Source organism: Oryzias melastigma, linkage group LG15 (genome assembly GCF_002922805.2).
Source record: "Oryzias melastigma strain HK-1 linkage group LG15, ASM292280v2, whole genome shotgun sequence".
In the NCBI taxonomy this organism is placed as follows: Eukaryota; Metazoa; Chordata; class Actinopteri; order Beloniformes; family Adrianichthyidae; genus Oryzias; species Oryzias melastigma.
This window is the reverse complement of record NC_050526.1, coordinates 21,949,552-21,968,624: the sequence shown is the minus strand read 5'-3', so window position 1 is coordinate 21,968,624 and position 19,073 is coordinate 21,949,552. Positions and strand designations below refer to the sequence as shown.

At 37.1% G+C, this 19,073-nt stretch overlaps 1 long non-coding RNA gene across 1 annotated transcript in view; it reads left to right on the top strand.

Annotated features, from left to right (window-relative positions):
• The first annotated feature begins 276 nt into the window (after positions 1 to 276).
• The window catches only part of LOC112162067, a 49,044-nt gene continuing 30,247 nt past the window's right edge, over positions 277 to 19,073 (top strand). The window contains exons 1-2 of the long non-coding RNA XR_002922001.2: positions 277 to 392; positions 1,386 to 1,463. This is a non-coding gene — a long non-coding RNA (uncharacterized LOC112162067). The remainder of the gene's footprint in view (positions 393 to 1,385; positions 1,464 to 19,073) is intronic.

Sequence of the window (19,073 nt, the reverse complement as noted above, 5' to 3'; positions counted from 1 at the left end):
TTTCTCTCATTGTTTGCTGTGTAAAGCACTTTGTGATTTTATCTGTGAAAGGTGCTCTATAAATAAATTTACTTACTTACTTACTTACCCTATCAGATCGTACCATACCAGACAAGGCTTTATTTTACCAACTGATTGTGACGTAGAGAAAACAACTTTATTCAACTTTAGAATCTGTTAAAATTGTGTTAATTGGAGGCTGTGGTGCAGAGGGGACTCTGATTGGAAGATTGCAGGTTCAAATCCTGCCTTGTCTATGTGTCGAAGTGTCCTTGGCCACGACAGTGAAGACACTTACTTCTGGTAGTTATTAGTTGGCGCCAGTGTTCGGCAGTGGAGCCATCAGTGTGTGTGGGACTGTGACTGTAAAACGCTTTGGACTTCTGAGGAAGGTACAGATCATTAATCGATAATTACGTAAACAATTACAGTATTTTTGTATGTGCTGTCACCACAAACAACTCTGGAATCAAATGGTCTAATATTGTTCACCTTAAAACTTGTTTTCTCCTAATTTTGTCCTGATAAGACAGAAGAGCAAAATAATGTGTTTTACACAACTTTGTATGTAGTTTAATTGGTAGGAGTTTATTCTAGGGCTGGGTTGAAAAGATCGATTTGAATAGATTTAAGGTTAATAGATCAGAAGATATCAATCAATTTAGCACACAAAGCTAAAGTCCGCTAGCTTGATGCTAACATTCAATAGAATTTCCCATAGGATGGCTAATGCTAACACTCGATTGACCAAAAAAATACATTGTTGTTTAAATGAATATCTTTATTTACTTACAATAATTAATTTTCCAAACTCTTTTGAGGAAATAATTTTTAAAGTAACTATTTGTGGTCTAAAACTTTGTTTTTTCCCCCCTCATACTGTTGTCTTCTTCTTGAATAAAATGTACTTCTATAGCGTGATCGCCACCTAGTGGCTAAACTGAAATACCCTCCAGGAGAAGCAGCACTGTTTACAATGTTAATGTTTTTAGTAAAACTTCTCCTTTAGAGAATCCATGTAACACTTTATGATATTAACAATCTCATTATTTTACTAATACATTTTACAATATGTGTACTGCATCAGATTAATATAAATATATTCAAATTAAATAATAGATTAAATAATAGATTTTTGATGTATTTCTACAGAATCGAAGGAATTGGAAAAAATCGGAATCGAATCGATTCAGGCTCTTGTGAATCTAATCAAATTGTTTCTGAAAAACTATAACCGACACCCAGCCCTAGTTTATTTGATACAGAGTAGATTTATGTGAGGGATATGAGAAGTTTGAAAAAAAGTAGATTCAGAATATGGTTGGTAAAAAATACAGGACTAATGCAACTAAATAAATTCCATGTCTTTTTCTCACATCCTTTAGAGACATCTGAACCAAGAACAGCTTAAGTCTAAAGGCAATGGGTTACTAAAACGACCCATTACCCTTACCCTGGAGCTGGTGAGTAAAAATGATCAGCGGCAAAGTTCAGCTCGGCACTACAGTAAGTCATAACTGTGTCACTGGGTTATCTCGCACAGTCATCCAATTACTAAAGCAGCTAAATCCAATTCTGCTTTCACTCACTGCTTCAACAAAGCAAGATGCAAAGTGTTTCTCAGCTTGTTAACAAGAGAAATACAGTTAATTGAGACTCTGCGGAGTTAATGTTTAGTTAAATGAAGAACTGATATAATTCTGTTGTGAAGCTCAATCACGTTTATTAAAGCTGCAACACACGGCATGGGACTCAATTAGCAATAAAATAACAATACAAACAGGTTTGGATTTGGAGATGCAACAAAGGATCGGATCGTTTTGAAGTCGTGTTGAAGGGAGATGGCCAGAGTCAGTCATGGGAGTTAGAATACAACAACAAACTTTATCTAACCATATCTTTTCAAAATTAAAGCAGGTTTACACACAATCCTTAGCAAGCCATGCATGTCCCTATAAATACACTTAGAAAAGTGCGGCACTGCTCAGCTAAAAAAGCGAAGGAAAGCTTTCTTCTTCCTGGTGGATTTGTTGCCACGGTCACCAGAAAGCTGGACTGAGGATTTGCACACACACAAAATAAATAAATAAATAAATACAAAAGATGAAGCTCTCACAGAAATGAATCCACAACCATCTGGATTCCATCTCGTCCCTAAATGTTGATTTACAAAATAATGCCGTTTAGATGAGTGACTGACATGAATTCAAAACCTTAAATTTAGCAAGAAAAACCAAACATTCAGATTTCTCAACATTTAAAAGAAAAACTACTTTTATTACCGAATGCAACTAAAAAATTTACATCTTTAAATACAAAAAAAAATATGAAAAATTTGGATGCCAAATTATATCACTTTTTGTCACAAAATGCATTTTTGTTTAATAACTCATTAAGAAATAGTGAGAAATAACCTTAAGAAAATATCCAAAACAAATCCAGTAATGTTGTAATAAGTCTGTATTTTTCATGATTTTTCTTTATATTTCACAGTTTCTTCAATTCAACTCTAAAAATATGAGTCTGTATTTCCACAGACTAATGAGTAGTGATGCTGTCTCCCTCCACCTCAAAGTTAAAGCTGTTGTCCTTCAGGTTTTTCTGTTGAAGTGGAGTTGATGAAGAATAATGCAGTATTTGTGAGTCACACATCCTTTCACAACATTATTTTAAATCACAAATGTAGAAAATGAAATTATCCAAGTATTCCTTTATTACTGTGTCAGTGTGATGCTTATTTATATACAGTTTGTTATTGATAATACTCAGTTCTAGATTATCATCTGTGATTTCTGTCCTCAATCCAACTTGCATGTTTGTTACTTTTTTACCGTTTTGTATTTGACATAACTCATTCTACAAACTGAAAAAGCTCAGATATTCTCCTTTTTTCTGTCTGAAAGAAACTTGTGTAACAGATGCCTTTGTGTGCACATAGACATTTTTATTAGTTTGCATTTTTTCCTCCAAAGGCGAAGACATTAGCAGCATCCTTCTGGCAGCTTAATCATGCATTCAGAAATGCAGCCGACTCAAATTAGAGGGACAAGTCAGGAACACTAACTTCAAAGGTCTCCTTACGCTTCACACACATGCATACATTTTTTTGCAGGCCCGTATAACTTGATATTATTACATGTTGTGTGATTATAAATATGATTAAGATTAATCATCTCATTTATTTGTGGTTTGGGGTTCTATGCATTCAAATTAACTTGTAAAAGATGCTCATATATCATTAAGAATCTACACACATATCCAAAAAATATGCCTTTTTATAATAAAGTGAGAGATTTTTGCTCCAAAAAGAACCCTAGTGTCAAAACTTGGCAAAGTAATAATTTAATGTGCAAAGTCATCTCATAGAAATGAGGACAAACAGTGTATATTGAATTTCTCGACTTAAATTTGAGAGATGGAGCAACATTAATCTTTCAGATGAGTCACAATGAGAAAACGTTTTAAACACAAATCTGCTACACGAGTCATTTTTCTGATCAAGAGAGGACATGCACATAAATCAGTGTTAATTTAAAATAAAATGAAGTGCATGGCGTTTGGAAAACATGGGCAAATGTGCTGCTAAAATGCAAAAAAGAAGTGAAGTTGTGTTCTTGTTCTCTGCACTGCTAATACTTTTCAGTCTGCCACTGAATTATGCACAGACTCTCACATTAACAACAATGAGTAATCTGGCTTCAAGTGTGTCATTTGCATATTAGGCAGTGCTAAGGCAATCACACTGAGAGCCTCGTGTCGTCTTCGACTATTCCAGCTACTTTCAGCAGTCCAAAAACATTCACATTATTTTGACCGGTGACCTCAAATTCCCTTCTTTTGTTTTTGTGGCCTCATGGGAAAATCTCCTAGAACTACGTCATGAAATCTGATGTAAACAGTTTACTCGACTCTTCACTTTTACTGTTCTGTTGAATTAAAATGGCAAATAAGCTACTTGCTTTTCACCCATTAACACCAAAGGGATTTATGATGAAATAAACACATGTGAGTGTGATCAATTTGTTAATATATTCTATATGAAGTGAACTGAATCTCACTGATCCTGCTATTGGTATCATAGTAAAAGTCCAAAGGTTTTACATTAAAAACATTTGGAAAAATAAGATTTTACCATAAAAGTACACAAAACCAGAAAATATTTAAAGTTCTAGCATTTAAACATGTCAAATCTAAGATTAGTGGTATCGTGGCTGCAATGCTGCTAACTCATATAACAATGAGCTGAAGATGTTATTTAATTAAATGAATTAAATACAATTGCAAATTGATTTCAAAAAACAAATTAATAAAACAACTTAATCAACATATCATCCTCACCTTCACTATTCCTCTTTTTCTTACTCTCTCTGCAAAGTTTTCCATTGTTATAGTCTTTTCTCGTGCTTATTTCCTGATTAAACTGATATCAATTACCCACTGAGGTGTTTGGCCAGTTGGCACATGTAATATCATTTTTGAATGTTTTAAAATCGCAAACAAATCACATTATGTCAGATTGTCGGATTAGAGAATTTAGATCAGAGTGCATTTAGTGTAATTTTGTAAAGATTAAAACTTGTTTAGAGCTTTGGAGATTTGTGAGTCAATTTAAAATAGTGCTATCCATATCATTTTAGTATTAGCAATTGAAAAAAAAAATGGAATGAAGTAGTTAACCAGTTCTGTAAGTCAAATGTATGTGTTTTTCTGCACCAATTTAAAAAATAGATTTAAAAACTATTTTTTAAAGGTGTGATTAACTGTTTGCATTGGATTCTGTGAGCTGAAGTGTCACTAAAACTTGCTGAAACCCACAAAATTTACAATTTGGAAATAGTAGTTAGGCTGGATGACACCACCATTACTCCTGTTTAAAATCAGGAAGGATGAATAGTAACAAATGCTTCTCTGGGGAGTCAGTAAAGGCTGGTTTGTTTCACATCTGAATGTGAAAAAAAAGCTCTGGAGGAAAAAAATGCTGACCTAGAGAAAAAAAAAAAGAGTAGTTTAAATAAATTCATAATCTCCAGCACATATCATCATATAAAGTTCCTGCTGCAGAAATTCAAATGTTATAGTAATTTCTAATCAGAAAGGCGAATACACTAACATTTATCTTACAACATGTGTTTTTACTTGTGGTTATCTTGCTGCTGCAGTGTCATATTTATGTGCTGATGAAGATGACCAAAATTGTAAACAACAACTGAAGCCTGAGGGATGCGGGAGAAATAAATGTGTCCCAGAAAGCTTACAAAACTGGCTAAAGAGCTCCACCTCAGCAACATTCATGAGAAACTCAAGGCTGTTGCATCCGGAACAGGACAGTCGGCGAAAAAATGCATGAGTGGAGGTTTCGAGACATATTTCAAAATCCTGAATCTGGCAAAAAAGAAAGATGAAGACACCATTAGCAGCAGGGATTGTTGAAGAGACAGTAAGAGAGAGGGCTGAGGAGGGGAAAGACAGACGGTTGGAAGATGAATAAAGCAAAGTTTGCAAAAAAAAAGACAATAAATGGAAGGAAGCAAAAGCCAGATGGATGGTAGAAAGAGAAAAGAAAGGTATGAATAGGAAGAGCATGCCAATGTGTGTGAAGTGTGTGCACTGGGGTGTTCTGGTGTGTGTGTGTGCACCAGACTGGGTAAGCCTTCCTTTATTCCCTGTAAGGATTAAGCGGATGGCTCCAACACATGCACATTCTCGGGCTTAACGTGGTGCCAGACTCTGAGGCACACTCACAAGGGAGTGCGTGAAAAAGCTGTGATAACAAGCACACGCGTGCAGAAATGATGAGCACATTCAACAACTCTTTTAGAAGGCTCCACCGCGGGATCGGATGTGAACGCAGCATTAGAATATTATGCAGCACGGCAGATTCTGAAGGCCAGTACAAAAATGTTGACACAAGAACCGAGATGTGATTAGAATGTAAAAAAACTTGATTTTTTTCATCATTTTTTGTTTGTTTTTGTGTCCTTGTTGTTGCTGCATGAGGAGGTTTAACTCAGCCGTCTTCCAGGTCAAACACCATCATAACACTTCCCTGTATTCCAGCAGCTCCTCGTCCCAGCTGGCTCAGAATTGGATCATCCAATTAGGAAACTTTGAACTTCCCAACGATCCGATCAGACCAAACCCAGAGCCGGAAACAGCTGCTGCTGCTATTGACCAAAATTGGCTTTTCTGTGGAAGAAACTGGCAGCATGAACAGCTAATTTAAATACTTTTTCCCCAAATCCACCACACGACTTCTCTCTGCGCTCAGATCAACATTTTTATTTTTCACCATTAAATACATTTTTTTCCCATTTAGCTCAGTTTATACCACAATCTGGGTGAATACCCCATTATAGTTGGCTGTAGGGTATCCTTTAAAAAGTGATGATGGACTCATAAAAATTAAGTTCTGGTCAAATAGTGTGAATGTTCAACATCAGGGATCCCAAATTGGCGGCCCACGGGCCATTTGTCGATATTTTGCGGCCCCCGTCTTAATATGCAATGTCTACGAAGCAATATCTTCTGCATGTTTATGCTTCTTAGATGATAACTTTGTATTCTCTTTGTGATGTTTCAGCTTGCTTTATGCTCAAAACTTTGAATATACTTTTGTCGTTGAATCTTGTCAGTAAAGTCCTTAGCAACAGTTGCTAGCGTTGTTTCCTCCTGTCCTGTACAGGACACGCAGAAGATATTGCTTGGTAGTACGTAGACATAAACAAATGTATATTAAACTTGTTCTGGGACCAAATATATAGACAGTGGATGCAAAAACATAATTTTGGCACAAATGGAACCCCATACTTTCTATCAATGGGATGCTGTCTTGTTCACCTTATTGCTTGATTTAGGGTGAAAATGTGTTGATAAATGTTGTTATTATTAATTAATAAAATAAATTGATAGTTTGTTGATACATATTTAATGATCAGAGCTAATGGTGGATATTTCTTGCAATAAAAGCAATCTAGGAAATGATCCAGAAATGATACTTTATATCACTTCATAGTATCTTTAGCATGGATACCATGACAATACATCACACTGCGTATCAAATAGTCTGCTTCTTCTAAGAAACAATTTTAACATTAAAAATAATGCGATTAAAGTACTATTTTGTTTCGAATTTATCAGCCAATCAATATTTTATCAAACATTCATTTATTACGTCTCTCATAAATTAAGAGACATAATACACAGTAAGACACACGGATGGGATAATGACCTTGAGGTGACCATTGTTAGTAATTAGTGGACTTTACAGAAGCAACTTTCCTTTTTGTTTCATCAGATGGTTCACACATCCACATCACCCATTAATTTATGATAACGCACATCTCGTCGGGCATTATCCCTCACATGACTGACTCGATATCTAAAGTATTTGTAGCTTTCTTTAAATTAAACATTTTTTGTAACTATAACTGTAAACTTTTTGGGTAAAACAAGCAAGCATTTGTGAAATTTCCATGTCTAGTAACATTAGATACATGGGATTCACCAGTTGCTGAATAAATTGGTCCTATGTGGATCTAAAACAACTATTTTCATATACAAGCTGTGTCTTTAAGGAACATTTTCCGTTGTGGGTTTTCTTGGGTTCATGTTGACCTGTTTGTAGCTGCTCTTAGTTGTAAGTGAAAAAACAGGAATTAATACCAAAGACACTATTTAAAAAAATCAGGTTTTCACCTGTTAATTTTCCAAACTGACATCTTTTTAAAGCTTTTAGTATTTTTCTTTCAAGATCATTTCATGATCTGATATGGTTTTTCATAAAAATGACTAAAACAGTTGTTAAAATGTGAGAGATAAAAGAAAAGAAGTGACAAAAAAAGGTGTTCTCCCTTAAACATTAAAATACATGGTCGACTTACTGCGGCGCTCACTGAGCTAAGAATCCTCACCAGTTCAAACCTAACAAGCCTCCATCTGCACCAAAGACATCTCTGAAAAGAGGGCATTGATTTCTGAATGATTTAACGCTGAGATAGATCATTCTATGTTTCTCAAAAAACGCTTACAAGGTGCCTGAAATGTCTTTCCTAATAGTCGCACATCAATATTTACTACAGTATTCATTCATATGCACAAACTGAAATGTGAAATTCAAATACAGCTAATAAATATTTACTATCATGTGTCAGCTTTAAACCTTTAATGATGTATTTTTGGAGGGGAAGTGTTCAGGATTCTTTTGGATTCTTTGGAATTCCTTCGCTTCTCGGTTGTGATCTTTTTCCTGTAAGAAAAGGACGCGGGTCGTGTCGCTGTTCATTGGAGATTGTTTTCATTTTAATCATCAAAACACTTTCAGAGAAGCACAGCGTGGCTGCTGCAGGCTTCACTGATATTTGTTTACTTCACAGTGTGAGAGATTCACCCTTTAAAACTCTGAAAGACATTCACTGAGGCTCACACACACACATTATCTTCACGTAAACACAAACTCATGTCCCTGACCTACATATGGATAATCTGGCGGTGCAGCAGCACTCTCTCTTAAGATTTTAAAGAGAGTTTTGTGTCTGCTGGAGCCGCATTGTTCCTGTTTGTTAAACACTGTCTGATTCTGTCATCAAAAGATTTATGCAGAAATACGCGGGAGAGAGAAGTTAGAGAAAAAAACAGGAGTAATCATCGTCCCCCACTGTTCCAACTCATCTTCAAAGTAACAGGGCTTTGTTATCCACATTAAAACAGACTCTTTGTTCTTGACTATTTGTGGCGTATGACCAAAACCTACAGGTTTTTGTGTGAATGCCCCAACTGAGCATGTCTAGGAATGAGAGAAAAATGGTCATGGTGAAGTGTCCAAAAAAATGGTTCCTCTCAACCTCCTGATTAAAGCAGAAATGTGAAAAGAGCATGCAGCTATCTAATCAGAGTGTGACCTCCCGTCACCTTTAAAGAGATGTGTGAGTTTGACAGCCGCACTATTACTGCCACGTCCAAGGACTTTGCAGGTCAAGATGTCAACACTGGAAAACGGATATGCTGCTGCACCTTTTCAAAGAGTCACTGACCTGGAATATTAACGTCGCAGAGAATAACTGCTCTTTATGTCTGCTGTTATTCAACCTCTTTATCCAAAGCCCTGTACAAGGATGTACAATTTTTTTCTCTAAAATATCTTTAAAAATGACCACATCAATGGTCTCAACCTGTATTTGATAGTACGTCTGGGGTATCCACTCTCAATGTTAAATACGTATGAAAATGTGATTAGAGGTCGATTTGGGCGTCTTAATGTTGGCATCAAATTCATATTGCTTCAACCAATCAGGGACTCACCATAAAAACCAATGTTGTTTTGATGACGTAATCAGTGGGCGGAGTCAAAACCATTCTGCCTTATTCTTATATTTATGTTTTCCCTCCTCAGAGCATCGCTGGACAGCTAGTCATCAAACTAGGTCATAGAGAGACAGAAGTACCGCTGAAAGCGTCAGACGCAGCTCCTACAGTAGATAGTGAACCTAGGAGAGTCTCTAAATGTACCCAGACATGAAGATGTGATTACAGTTGAGCTCCTCAAAATAAATAAACTTAATCTCTGACCATCCGTGTCTTAGCCGTGCTGCAGCCTGCGCGTTTACGGCTATTAACAATAGCGTACGTAGTTGCCTGTCATTCTTAAGAAGATTAAAGATGATAATGTCATACTTTTTTTTTGGGGGGGGGGGGGATTCTAAGCTTAATTTAGGTTTAAATGTTAACATAATTACACATTTTTGGAAAATAAAATCACAGTAGTTTACCTATTAAATGTAGTATTAATTCTGTCTCTTCCCGACTGTTTTGGGTGAGACCCTAACAAGCTAAGATTGGGTCTCTTGATTGTTTTTTATAGCATCACTGAGGCTTTCTTGTAATTAGTCCATGTGTTAGAAGGATGACCTGACAATACCTCTATGCAAGGAGGCAAGAGAAGATTTATTATCAATTGGAAAAGACTTGTAGAGAAGGACCTCCTTGTAGCGGACTTTTATTTTTACACCAGAATACATCTGACCCCAAATTACCTTTTTTTTCTTTTTTTTTTCTTTTTCGTTGCTGTGATTGCTGTCATGATGTTTTATTGCATTGAGTGCTTGACCTGCTTGCAGAGGTGTGCCACAGTGAGCGATGTCTCTTTGTCTTGATGAATGGTTCGGTTGTGCTGGACGAATACTGAAAGAGAACATTATGATGCCAATTATGCAACAATGCCTTCCAGGCCATAACTTACAACCTACAGAACTTATTTAGATTTAAAAAATCTAAATACACAGTCTAGAATGCCTATTGCAGTATTTCAATAAACTCTGTAGGGACAGATTTTATTTTCCAACAGGACTTGGTGTAAGGAGTCAGAGCTTTGTCTCCACCTCTGGTCACTAGCTGAAACCATCTCCAGGGTATTAACATACTACATCTCCCAGCAGCCCCAGCGCACAGTCCCCAGATGCCACTCAGCTGACTCATTAACTAATTGCCAGAACAGGGTATGTTGGAAAACATGCAGGGAGGCGGCACTCGAGGTCTGGAGTTGCCTACCCCTGATGTAGGACATCAGCCCTCAAAGCCTGGATTTGGGCACCCCTGCTCTAAGGGAATCCCCTGCTATCGTACAAAGGAAGGTAACTTCGGCTGCTTGTATCCAGGACCTCTTTGTTTCGGTTATGGCCCAGAGCTCATGACCATAGGTGAGTATTGGAACAAAAAAAATCAACCAGTAAAAGCTTTTGTTTTTGGCTCAGCTCTCTAGTTCTGTTCATAGTCTTTATGGACGGAATTTCTAGGCGCAGCCAAGGGCCAGAGGGGGTCTGGTTCAGGGACCACAGGATTTTCTCTCTGCTCTTTGCAGATGATGTTGTTCTGTAGGCCTCCTTGAACAAGGACCTCCAGCATGCATTGGGGTGGTTTCCGGTTGAGTATGAAGCCGCTTGGATGAGGGTCAGCACCGCTAAGTCTGAGGCCATGGTTCTTGTCCGGAGAAAGGTAGTTTGTCCCTGTTAGGTACTGGTAGTAGTGGACCCAAAATGCAGAACAACGGTGAGTTAGAGGATGTTGTGATGTAGTAAGAGATGAGCAGAGGTTCTGGATGCCCGATGGCTGTGGATTGATGGTGTCACGAGGGGAAATCCTGGTGCTCTTTAATGGAAGAACAATAGATGTTTGACATGGTAGAAAGCAAGAGGTAACAAGTCTAAGGTCAAATGTGGCTTTGTAGTAGCTTTAGGTCGGTGTACTCTACCAGAGTGGAACAGATGAACCGATGTTGGCTGGCGGGCATGGATGTCCTTATAAAAGGTCGTCTGATGAGATGATGATGAGCAGGTGTCCAATCTTTAGCTAGGTGGGTGACCCTGACAGTCCTCTCTGGGTGCTTCTCCCTAAAGTGGAGGAGTTTTAAGTGTCTTGGGGTCTTGTTCACAAGTGAGAAGTATGTAACCATGATATCTGCAAAGCAAATATTCTATTGTGTTTTCTTAAAATGTAATAATGTTTTATTCCTTTTTAAGTAGCTCCAAAAAAGATGGAAGAATTCAAATTTCAAGAGTTTGTAGGATGTGGAAGAATCCACATCTAGTTGGCAGCAGTGTTCTCAGAAGAGCAAAGCTGTTGTGCATTATTGTGCACTGAGGCTAGGGAGTGGGGAAGGCACTCAAGAGCCATTGCACGTTTGCTTATATGTGTGAGATGAATGGGTCGGGTAGTATGTTTTGATATTCAACGAAAAACTCATCACCTATTTTCAACATCTAGTCACAGTTGGATGAGCAGAAAAAAAAGAGCCCACCCGTCAGATAAAAACTCCATTTCTGGATTCTATTTTTATGGGTCGCCTGTTCCTTTGGGTGCAGTTTTTGGCCCAACGATAAACAGATATTTGATTGAATGGATACTAAGAAGCGGGGGGAGGGGATGAAAAGACACAAGTCTTTAATACAAAAAGAACAAATTAGCTAAACACCTCACACATGGAAACATTTTTGTTGCAGAAATAAAAGTTACTTATCCAGAGAAACGTTGAGAGGGAAGCAGCTCGAGTCATTTTGCATTAGTGCATTCATGGCTGCAGACAAGCTCAGAGAGAGCAGCATTTGAGGATGAAACAAGCCTCATATCCTCTTCACTGTCAGCTGAGTTTCCTGTCCACACTAACACTCATGACCAGCCCTCATGTTTAAGCTTCTATCCACAGCTAAGAAACCGCATTAACACCACTGCTGTCTTGCACCACTCTTTCCAAGCTTTCAGAGCTCTGTGTAGCATATTTTGTCAGTGTGATGAAAAAAAGGCAGGAGAGGATGAATCCTCTCACTAATGTAGCTCTCATCTCCACTTTAATCCCAGATTCAAGTACCTGTCAAAACAGGAGCAGTCACTTGCATTTGTAAAAAGAAAAAACCCTCTTTACATCATGCACCTGAGGGGAAATGAAGGCCACAAGAGGCAGATGGGGTTGCAGAAAAAAGGCAAACATTAAAGGCTTTGTAATTCAGTAAAATGATACCATAGACTGTTATAACTTTGAATTTTTTTTTGCTTTTTCAACTCAAGTTTCTTTTATGAATTTTACATTTTATGAATAGCAAAGGTTTTTTTTTTTTTTTCTTGGTTTGGATGAAGAAGAGCAGCACCCTGTGAAAGTGTGGGACAAATCCCTGGTTCTGAGGAAGATTAGCTGGAGGTTACGCTGGCACCGAGGTGAAAAATTTGAGTTAATCTGACGCATTCCCATGCCAGCTGACGCTTGTCTGTTAGCTCGAACCAGCTTGAGACCATCGAGATTTATTCTGTCAGTCACAAATGAGTCATACCCTGGCTTTCCAGCTGCAACAATGACAGATAATGTTATGCTTTTAAAACTCCTGAGTGAACCCTAAAATTGGTCATGCAGACCAGCAAAAAAAAAAAAAAAAAGCTGCTAACAACAGTGCTTAGGCGTACAATCACTGTCACACAATGCAATCTTCTGTTCACTGAAAAATACAAAAAAAACATAATAAAGAGAGATTTTTATGCACTTTTTTCCCCTTCCAGCTGCTGTTGTTTTTTGCAGATGTTGAGCCACATGTGAGGTGTTTCTGAGGGACAGGGATGAAAAATAGCGATGAGTTGATTCTACGTCTAAAAGAAGCCCACAGGCTCCTCCAGATGCCTCATCTGAATAAATAAGTCTTTGGATCAATAAATCTTCTACTCTCTGTTAACAGTACTGAAGCATGGGACTCTACAGAATAAATATGCACATTTTTATGTTTTTTTCTAAAGGCATTCATGAAAAGTGAGAAGTAGAATGATATAAACAACAGTTTGCACCATACTGTGAATCATTGCTATAAAGGAACACTTTTTTTATTTATTATTTCAAAGTTAATTATAAACAAATCTTTTTTTTAAGTGTTTTAGATGATTTTCTAATACAATTTTAGATGTAGCTCAACAATTATTATGGCCATTTTTGCGGCTGTGGCCGTATTTGGTTCTGTTTTTTGTTCTGCTTGAGGGTCGTCCGGAATCTGTTCACCATAAGGATCCATTTATGTTGCATTTGTGGGTATTTGATCAATTTTATTTTTATTTAGCTCTGTTTGTACTTGGAGACAGTTTGGTTAACAGTTTTTCTTTGTGGTTTGTTTGCAGCATAGCATTTGAAGTCAGTGATTTGGTGGATTTTTTAAATGTGAAACATTTTGTAAAATCCATTAATTGAGCAGGAGGTGCTCCAGTCCTCAGGCAGACCTTGGCTGGTGGAGTCAATTGGAGGTGGTGTTGGGGCCAGCGTAGGAGTGGAGGCTGCTGCAGTTGTTGCTAATGTCACTAACCCCGTTCGAGCAGAGGCAAGTGCAGAAGTTCTTGAGCCGTAGCTGGTGCAGGGGTAGACCTCAATTGCAGTGCTCCAGACCGGCATTGCCAAAGAAGACTTAAAACTCCTTCTTTGGATGAAAAGGGTGGAGCTTTTGCCAAAAATTTTTTGATGTGGAGCTAAGGCAATTACGCGTGTAGTGGAGTGGAGTTGGAGTGGCTAGCATTCGTTTGGAGTGGAGTGGCTAGCATTCATTGGAGTGGCTAGCATTCATTGGAGTGGCTAGCATTTGTTGGAGTGGCTAGCATTCATTTGGAGTGGCTAGCATTCATTTGGAGTGGAGTAGCTAGCATTCATTGGAGTGGCTAGCATTCGTTTGGAGTGGAGTGGCTAGCATTCGTTTGGAGTGGCTAGCATTCATTTGGAGTGGCTAGCATTCATTGGAGTGGCTAGCATTCATTTGGAGTGGCTAGCATTTGTTTGGAGTGGCTAGCATTCATTGGGGTGGCTAGCATTCATTTGGAGTGGCTAGCATTCATTTGTAGTGACTAGCATTCATTTGGAGCGGTTAGCATTCTGAGGAGTCGCTAGCATCCATTTGGAGTGGCTAACATTCATTGGAGTGGCTAGCATTCATTGGAGTGGCTAGCATTTGTTGGAGTGGCTAGCATTCATTTGTAGTGGCTAGCATTCATTTGGAGCGGCTAGCATTCATTTGGAGTGGCTAGCATTCATTTGTAGTGACTAGCATTCATTTGGAGCGGCTAGCATTCTGAGGAGTCGCTAGCATCCATTTGGAGTGCATTTGTTGCAGTGGCTAGCGCTCCGTGTCTGTGTGGCAAGCACTCTGTGTAAACACTCTTAGAATAAAAACTTCTTTGGGGAAAAAGCTTATTTTGAGCAAGGAAGTGTTTGGGCTGTTTCGGTTTTGTTTTTTCTTTTTTTCTGTTTTTCTGTGTTTGATATGCATAGTTGATAGACAGGATACTTTGTAAATATTATGTTGTTATATCGTAAAGATTTTGCCACAGAAAAGCGTATGGGAATTTATCTGATTTATCTAAACACAAATCAGCCAAAAGTGACAGGAATTTCAAAGAAAATCAGCTAAAAAGCTATAAAGGAATCTGCAGACACCTTAGATAGAAGAATCTTTCTACAAAAGAACAGTTAGTCCTTGTTACCACAAATCTGACCATAGTAAGACAAGAAGTGAGGAAAAAAAAGCTATTTTTGAAAAAAAAACAAGTAAAGTCTAGTTTGAAGTTTGGAGTAAACATAAAAGCTGCAACATCATGACTTGTTTCTTTTCTCCAGCTGAGAGAACATTTTAGCCTGAGGTGAGGCTTGAACATTCACCACAACAAGAACCCTAAACATGCAGCCAGAACTTCAGCAAAACACAACAAATCATGTGAATTGAGAAAATGTACAACTTTGAACAAGCTATTTTGCAAAGAATATGCTAAATATAATAATTTAGTAATAGAAAACTAATTTTAGAGAAAAGCATTAAGGTTTATAGTTTTCTGTGTCTTGTGTATTATAATTAGCTCACTTAGAAATGCAAAAAGGGCTGATAAATGTATAAAAAGCAAAAGATCTTTAAGATAATCATGAATATTTAGGTTACCCCAATGTCATCTGATTTAGCTATACACTTTCTAAACTCTTTCTGAAGACATAAATGGACCCGTGAAAAGAAATATATTCCTTCAACATGAACTTCTTTTGCTGATATAGAATGTCTGTATTTCCTGAAATTACAAATGTCAAGCTGAATGCTTTCAGCTCAAATCAGGCTGTAGTACAGAAACAAGGAAGAGATCATCTTACTGTATTTTGAAGTTTTACTAAAGCACTCAGATGATTTATTGGTTTGGGTTTTTGTGACATTTCCTCAGTTCTTAGTCATGTTTTGAGTTTTCCTTCTGTTTGTGGAGTTGAGGTTGATTATCCAAAGCTGTCTTCATTTAGTTAATTAACCTCAGTGCTAATAAGAGTCTACTTTGTTTACATTTTTGTTTCTCCATGCTTTTTGTCATGTTTAAATGTATTCATTAAATATTTAAGTTTCTGCCGCCAAGCTTTAGCTCCTGCATTTTGGGTCCTACGTAGCTAGCTCCTGACGCTTAGCTAGCTCCTGACGCTTAGCTAGCTCCTGACACTTATGCCAAACATTCCATGATATGATTTAGCAGTGACTCAGCAATACCAAATGTAAGTGCCAACAATTCATTCCTACTGGTATACTAAAAGATTTATTAATGAACTTGATCATAATTTAGATATTTTTAAATGACAAATATGGCTGCCGGACAGGGACCAATGACTCAGCATATTTATGTTATTTGATTAACTGCTGAATTTTGCAACATCATTTTGACTTTTTTGTCTTTTCTCTGCTTTTAATTGATGCTTATGTGTTTTAAAGGCAAAAATATATCATGACATATATCATTTCATGATATTTTCTTTGTTATATTTTTTCAGATGAATCCCCCTTCTGAAAATATCTCAAATCTTCATATTTTGTTGCTTTAAAAAAGTATATTTTTGTGTCAAAACATTTGGAATGAAGATGACTCAATGCTTACAAGAGTTATACTAGTTTGTCAGAATTGTACATTAAATACAGGGGCGGTGTTTGGACAGTAATGGCACTTCTTTAATGCTAACACTTTCCTATTATTCCATCTCTCCTGATTATTTATGATGCTTGATTGTAAAGCAGGTGATCTACTGATACACATGGATGACTTTTTTTGTGGTAAATATTAATATCCAAACTTGACAAGATGTCACGAAAAATGACAGGTCTGTCTTGGATTCACATCTGATTTGGCTGTTGATGCAGGAGGATACTCTGAAAATTCTCCATCATGCAGGAAACCACAGCTGTGAGACTTCAAAGATATTTGGCATTTTTTAATCAACATCATTTTACTGGAGCCAAGTTTTGATTATTTACTGTCATGGAAATATAGCAAACAGCCGCCGGAGGAACACTGGAAATTACGGAGAGAAATGCCAAAACAGAAGCTGATATTTTTTTATGGATTAAGGGAGAAAAACATAAAAGACAAATACAGGTGTCTTGAAGGAAGAAGAAAATTTTAAAAAAGAGTGAAACAGAAACTTTTTTCTTTTACTCTCTCATCAGCGTTGTAGGTAAAAAATAATTTTCATGCTTTTATGTAAAGTTTTCTTTATCCTTTGTTTTAAATGTTTGAAAAAGAAATGTTTTTCACTGAAAAATAAATTAAAAAATCAAACATTTCACACATTTCGATTCAATAAATCAAACTTCAACATTATATCTTGAATAAAAGCCGTCACTTCACAGAAACGCCTGACTTTAAAGCTTGTTAGCATGTCAGGAGAAGAGCTCTACCTTCCTCCTCCACCTCAGCTCTGATGGACAGTGATAGAAATTCGGTCCAAATCACAAACTGTAATTGTGAAACTGTACATTCAAAATTGTCTGGAAAAGTGCCTCCATCAGCTCTTTTCTCGCTGTTTGAGGTGGGCACAATGACCTGACTCATGTTTCATGGACTCAGACGTCAGCAGTTTTTCATTTCTTACTTCTCTTCAACCCTGACAGCTTTGTCAGTCGACAAGTGAAGCTCTCCCGACTGAACAGGAGAAGTTTTCTCTGCAACATGATATAATCCTGAACACTTTCTTATGACTTACTGTATTTCCCAGCTGACTCGCACATTTTTTTTTCATACACGTGGTAAAGCAGAGCCATGAACGCCAGGTTCTCCCTCTGTCACATAAAAGGAAGAAGCTCCTCCTGCTCACAGACAGGCCTCAGAACAATTTAGATTGAATTCTTATCTTCATCTCAAGTTGTTCTGCTTTTCTATTATAACTTAAAAAAAAGCTGAATAAAACATTTGAATTCCCATTAAAGCTTCTCTTGATAATCAAAGTCTTTGTACATCATTCATCAGATTATTTTAATTTAGCCATACTTTTTGCATTTTCAGTTTGTTACTGATTGTAATTTGCATGTAATTTAATATAAAAAAAACTTTAAACTAAGCTTCATGAAGTGGCTGAATGTATGCAAATCTAGTCTTACACATCAAACTGCCTGTCACTGGTTTTCCCGTGTTGTTTCGTACATTGCACCGGGAGCTCCGCTTCTTTAAACTCACACCTCTGATGTGAACACAGGAATCTGATAGCAGGAGTGTCACAAAAGAAAAAAGCCTGAAGGAAAATAAGAACCACAGCATGAAATCAAACCTGAGAATAGGCTTAGAGGAGAAATAAAGAAAATTTGCACACAAACGGGATACTTTTTGCATGGAAATAAGCGTGTAAAAACACCTCATAACCCACATTTTTACACAAATGTACATGATTTGACTTTGACAAATGTTACTGCATGACTAAGTGGAAAAAAAACATCAAACTGTGAATATGATTCAACAGCTCTTAAAAAATATCCTTAAATACATTTTCTTCACCATCTACACATCTGACAAAAATACAACTTTCAGAATCCACTCTGACTGGAATATACCATTACTGCTGGAGGACGGGGGGAAAAAACACTTTTACATGATCAGTCTTATGCCAGTTTAGTCATTTGTTTTTTGTTTTGTTTTTTATAACAGAGTTAAATATTGACGGGCATAACATTTATTTTAGGCACTTTTATTAAGTATTCATTTTGGGGACCTCAACTCTCTAGGGGACCCGGGCGATCGCCTAAGTAAGTCCGCCCCTGATGTGCAACAGCATGGGGATTTAGGAAGTCACAATAAGGGGAAAACTGAAACAATTTAGCTAATTATCAAAGATCCTTAAAGATCAAGTCACATGTTTAATTTGATTAAAATATATATATGATTACAAAAAATTCACGCGATCTTGAATGGACTGATCCATCATTAGCACAAACTACAGGGTTTCTCTTTTCAGTTGCTGATGTGCTTTCTGATTTTTGTATAGGTAAAAGTGTATTTTGGCTCAAAAAAGGTCTAAAAATGCTATTCTAGGTCAACCATTTTAATTTAAATTGCTCTGAAACACAAAATAAAAATGAGAACATCACCTGGTAATCTTCCTAAATAAGTTGTTCCAGTATTTTTTCCAGCAGTAAAACATTAAAAACTGTCTAACAAGATGCATCCTCAGTTTTACTAGACACTGAGTTGATCCTCTCAATCATTCATTTTTTTGTTAAATCATGCATTCATCAATTTTAGATTACTAATGAAACAAACTGCAGATGAAGTTGTTTTAGAGCTAC